This window comes from Armigeres subalbatus, chromosome 1 (assembly GCF_024139115.2).
Source record: "Armigeres subalbatus isolate Guangzhou_Male chromosome 1, GZ_Asu_2, whole genome shotgun sequence".
Lineage (NCBI taxonomy): Eukaryota > Metazoa > Arthropoda > Insecta > Diptera > Culicidae > Armigeres > Armigeres subalbatus.
Window position 1 is genome coordinate 102,625,366 of NC_085139.1, and position 6,000 is coordinate 102,631,365.

General features: G+C 46.3%; 1 long non-coding RNA gene across 2 annotated transcripts in view; it reads right to left on the minus strand.

Annotated features, from left to right (window-relative positions):
• LOC134203940 (uncharacterized) overlaps positions 1–3,443 on the minus strand; it is a 272,474-nt gene extending 269,031 nt beyond the window's left edge. For both annotated transcript variants that reach the window (XR_009977740.1, XR_009977739.1), the window contains exon 1: positions 2,005–3,443. This is a non-coding gene — a long non-coding RNA (uncharacterized LOC134203940). The remainder of the gene's footprint in view (positions 1–2,004) is intronic.
• Between the last annotated feature and the right edge of the window lie 2,557 nt (positions 3,444–6,000).

A 6,000-nucleotide genomic window follows, 5' to 3' on the forward strand; every position in this document is an offset into this window, starting at 1 on the left:
GTCCCAATTAGCGAATGATCACTGTACCCGGGCATCTGGTCAGGTTCTTCATATATCTCTCGAATCTTCGTTCACTGGAGGCCGAGGTCTGTCCGGTCGTCCCGATAATCCAAAGCGCCACGAAAGCTTTGTTTGTCTGAGGCCATCCTCGAGTGCCGGGGTCTGTCCAAAGGTTCCAGTTGGGTAGAGCTTCCGGATCTAAGATGCCTCGACTGCCCGGCTCAGGCAATGGCTCGGGAGTTGCAGTGTTGTAGCAGATATTCGTCTCGATGGAGGTCTCAACAAGAGAGATGTGCCGGTTGACGGCTAGAGTTTGGCGGAATGATTCCCACTTAGCTTACTTGGATGGTTAGAATTCTATTGGGACTTCCGACTAGAAACACGATTCCAATATTGCAGGTGGCAATTTTGGTAGTGGTACCAGATTCTGCTGGATGCTTTTGGTTGGGGAAAGTAAAAGACACCCTGTCCGCAATAAATCTTGGATAACTTGGCGTTGCTACTATGCTAGATCTGGGGAGCCGGTGAGACAGTGGCGTGCTCGCCACTCATGGTAGCGACGGATGGTAAAGAGCTAGGAATAGATCAGATCGAGCAGTGACATGTCTCGGGCGGAAGCGTCTCTTCTGTCCCATTGCCTTCTTAAAGTAGTCGTTTGGATCCTTAACGTCTGAATTTCAAGCCGAAGCGATTCCAACTCGGAGCGCATAACTCTCATTTCTTGAAGAAGAGCAGAACCCAAGTAACATTTCAAGTTTTATTACGCTCTTGAAGAACATAATTTACTCTACAAGAGTGTTATAAAACCATCATAAAACCAATATGTTACTAGGGAAACTTCTTTTGCTGCAGGTATTGGTTGAGTAGACAGACTTGAGATCTGATTCCTTTCCGTGACTTCAGCGTAGGACCCTTTAAACCTTTTAAGCTAGAGGATCTTTCTCGCTTCCGGGTAAGTGCAATTGTACACAGATAAAAATATGTTGTGATTTTAAATGTATTTTCATGCACATATTTGGAGCATGCAAATAAACGTAACATTCAATCGATCTTACTGTTCTTTTAAATCGAAATAAATTTAAACTGTGCTCGGTTGTAAAATTCAATCAAATTCAATTGAACATCGAGTGTTTATTCGTTTATTGGGACTTGCTGCAATTTTACACGTCGTTGAATTTTCAAAAGTATTTGCTGTGTAGTCGAATTTTATCCTTTGCACTTCGTTCTCAGCTCAGTAGTTGGGACAGGCTCGGCTAGAGATGCCGTACTGCTTGCTGTTGCATCTGCTGCAAAATTCTGGGAAGTCTCAACTTCAGTACTCTGCGTTTGAGTGGATATAGTGGGCTTTGCTAGTTGAGATGATGACACATCCGATGTTGCTAAATTTTAATAACATTTTTTCAGGTCGTAGTCTGGACGTCCGCTGCTTAATAAATCGACCGATTTATCTGGTCACTTACAACCAATTTTCGTACACGAACCTTCTGATAACCCTATCGTGTAAATTTTCGCGTGGTAACAAAACAGCACTGCACCTTTCAGCCAAAGTGAAAGCTCTGCGCAAACAAAAACAACCAACGCACTGGGTCGTCCCCGGTTACAGTTCCCCCGATAACATCAAAGCACGAGAGCAAAACCCGGCTGCCAGTCAACGCCAGATCTCACCCACATGCTTGTTTTACAGCTCTCCTGCAACGGGTTCACTTGACTAATTCGCTCATGTGAATCTTCAAAGGTGGAAAACCAATCAGCAGCACCAACACACTGGCACTGGGACTGCTCCAATGTCCCCAATACTGTTTTTTACCTATCTGTAGGTCCGATGGCTGTAATCTGATATGGGAACTGCAGTTAACCTCCGCTATCAATTATGTACGCGTATGAGCGATTAAATCATATCCGAGGGTCAAACCACAGGAGCCCGCTTTTTAATTATTTACGTGGAGTGCTCGAACAAAGCACACCGTGTGCAACAATTACGGAAAGTACAGGACAGGTACTTACCTATACAGACAACCGCGCACGGGCTGTTTTGTCCTCGGCAGGAAAAGGGTGACTTTTCGCAGAACTTCTTATACTGTACGCTGCTTTTCAGCTACCCCGTTGTATCGCAAGAAAACTTACTAAAAAGCTGGTTGTTGCGCGTTTCTTATCGCTGATTTCCTTGAACTTGCACCAACACTAATTCACTTGGAATTCACGGGAAGATAAAGAGAATAACTTCCAGAAAGGAATGCGAATTTTCGCTTCCTAAACACAATTGCGCTGAGTATCCAACAATTCCACAGTGCACTTGGCTTCTTGAACACACTTCGATTGCGGCGATAAGTTGCTTTTAATTGTTTTCACCAGACGGGTATGGAAATTGTGCAGAGCCTACTGGGATAATAAAACACGACACGATCTCAGATTAGGGCCTATTTCGATAACAACCGTGGACTGATTCGACGGAACGGGAGGGGATGGGGGCAAAATGTCGCCGCTTGTTGCTTGTGTCAAAAGGTTTCCGCTTTTCCGCACGCTCACCAATACAGTTGCAAAGCTTGCGCAGGAAGTTTCCCCCTTGTTAGCCGATTGCTCGGTGCTTGTTATTTTCCCTTGCAGCGCTATACACACGCAAACAGTGACGGACAGGTGAGTGAAAGAATGTCAGTATTTTCCGAGCCTCCGCTTCAGTTGGAAAACCCTTCACGGGAGTGTGGAATGAGAGAATGGCGAAACCGTATGTCAGGGGAACACAACAAGTGGCCGATTGCAGAAACGTTTTTGCTTAGTTTGAATCAACCGCGTAAGCAAGCACTATTTCACCGCGGATTAGTTTTTTATTAGTGGAACTCGCAGATTGTTTATGTTTACAACCATCTGTCAACCAGGCAATATGGCGATATCGCTCGAACACGCAAAAGCTTGCAAGGATCGAAAAGTCTTGCACGGGATTCTCCTGTTGATTGGCAGCGCGATAGGGATTGCACTAACACTAATATCCCCGCACGTTCTAGTGAACTAGCCTTTTCAACACCACTACTATCAATCAGGGGGTGGCAGATTTTCCACCCGCTATAACTCTAGCGCAGTCCAGCCGTGTGATGTCTGCTAATTAAACTTCACTTTTCTCACTTTTTGTGTGCAATTTATGTTACGTTTTGTATCGTTCCTATTTTAAAACCGATTGTACTCGCTAGTGCCTCTGCAATGTGATATCCTAATCTAGGCTTTGCCAGGGAAGCCACCGAAAACTGTTTCCTAATTCCCTCGCTTCTCAGGGGGGAAACCACACAAAGCCTGCAATATCAACAGCTTCTTAGGGCACTTACTATCAAATGCATTCACACTACACTAATCGACGATGCTACCGATATCGAAATGCACACAATAAACACACTGGAATATATTGTAATCGGGTTTATTTCAGCACTAGAACGCTGTTTTGAAAGTCGCCTCTGCTGCTGCTGCTGGTGGTGCCTGCAAATAGCTTAGCTTTTGACAGATACTTCCTGCGTCTACAATGTTGTCACTTGTACTTGCAAGTTTCCCTTTCTGCAATAGTTTTCCACGTACACAAGGAAAACGGGATTTACACCATGGAAATGCGGTGCGAAAATCGGTTACCTTCACAAACACAGCTGCAGCGAATCAGTGGTTACTTCTACGTCCTGCTGCTGGCAGAAGGCCACCCCATAGGATATGTTGTTTTGATCACGTTTTCCTGGCAAGCAGCCCACCGCAGACAGTAGGCGAGTTTCTATGTAGAGGATTTTCGTTTTTCGTCGCATGCACGGGCGAAACACAGTAAGCGGTGGTTTTGGTTTAGTTTGTAACTGCGTTACCGGCATCGTTCAAAAACAGAACGAGTCTCATCGTACCATGAAAGCGAATGTGGTTAAAAGCCTCATATGTCCTTATTTTGTGATGCGGGTAAGTGAATTAGAAAAGAAACCCATAAAATAGTAACTTAACGGATTAATCGTTACCATCAATTTCTTTAGAAATGCGTGGACTTTCAGCCAAATGTCGGAATATTATGCACAACTGGTGTACAGAACCCGGAATGTCCCTGAGAAAGGTCGTAGCGGCCGTTCTGGATCCGATTTGTGGAGAGGAATCAGGTCGAACCGGATTATCTAGATGAAATGCCTAGTGAGAAACAGGGAGTAGGAAATATTTGTGTTTAAAGTCCACCATATCGGTACATCGAATCTGTCTCACCATTCACGTGCTCGCTCACGGAACGGTGACACATCGAATATATGGTAAAGCATGCGAGACAAGCCCGCAAAGCTTGTTTTATTCGCAGCTCCATGGTTTTGGTCACCTGGAGAGTGTGCCGTGGCGATGATGGGACATCATCCACCAGCCCGGGACTCGTCGAAATCTGTGCTGTTTTTGGGGTTGAGGGTGGCTGGGTTCGATTCCCAGGTACCGGTCTAGATAATTTTCGGTTTGGAAATTGCCTCGACTTCTCCGGGCATAAAAGTATCATCGCGTTAGCCTCATGATACATATTCAAATGCAAAAATGATAACTTTGCTAAGAAACCTCGTGGTTAATAACTGTGGGAGTGCTGAATGAACACTAAGTAGAGAGGCGGCAATTCCCTAGTGGTACATTCCCCATGCCTATAAGAAGAATTCGAACAATAACGTAAATTTATTTGATGAGGCAGTTGCTAGTTAGGCGGTGAACCTCTTCACCAACAGGGGTTTGGCGAGATCTCCTGCCAATAGGGCGTATACTGGAGTGACGTAGGGTGCTACCAGCAGAACCAGAGTCTCCCTGGTGGCGGCGATCGATATCCCGGCTATCATTACTACTACCGGCTACTACCCGGAAAGTGGGTGGTTATCGAAAGTTCAGTAATATTATCGGGTACACTTCAGCTGTCCGAGTCGCAAGGTAAGCAGAGAAGGTCATGCATGGTCATTCCACGTCATTCCTTGGAAGAGCAATGATGGCCCAAGAAGCATTAGATTTCGCTCTGTTGGCAAACGGAGATAAGACTGCACCCGGCTTGAAACGCTTCAGGCAGTAACCGTACGGCGGTGTCTAACACAAAGCCAAGCGACGAGCGCCCTCGAGAAGGTGACTTCTCGGTCTGAAAAGAGAGCGAAAAGCATCAACAAGACGCAAGTCGTCGGGTCTAGAAAGTCTGCCAGCCAGTCTGTTCCATTGGTACAAGGTCCGAATATCCCTGGCACACGGTAAGCGGAAGTTGGACGCATTCCGATAAGCAAACAAAATAAAGGACAGAGGCGAGGCCTTGCTGCTCAAAACCGTCATGGCAAAATACGCCGAAGTCCTTAAATCGATGTGGGCAGCCGAAAGAATTTCGGCACTGTGAGAGGACGTGCGAAGCGAAATGATCTTGAAGCGCAAGCGTGCGATACGGCTTACAAGAAGCTGACCCAGGAGGTCTCGGGTGATGGCGTCGAGGTGAGGTAGTTGGGTATGGAAGTGACCCTCCAGTGTAAACAGCTGAACGAGGTCACTTATGCAGACGGCATCGTCTCTGCCGTTAAATCTCAGTGCGGTACACAGGTTGAGAAGACTGTGTCATTGCTGTGGTGAGGAACGCCACAAGAAAGAAATACGGTAATCGGCACCAAAGTACTTCATTTGTGCCATCAAGAAGTAAGCCCGTAACCACGTTATGGGTGGAGCTTCGTGTCCTTTCGGTGAAGCCAATAAGAAGAAGCTCAATCTTAACCATTGTGCATCAACCAAGCAGCTGCTGGTGACTGGGGACCGATGTCGCGCTCTTGTCCGACCCGTACAATGTCCTTGCCTACAACGACAGACAACTGGACGGATCAAGGATGGTGACTATTTGCACGACGGGACGGTCATCATAGCAGGAGATTTCAATGCTTGGGCAGAAGAGTGGGATAGCCGCAGTACCAATCACAAGGGTCAACAAGAGTTACTAGAGGCGCAAGTGAAGCTCGACACAGTGTTAGTCAATGATGGATTCACTACCACATTCAGAAGAAACCGGATCGAGTC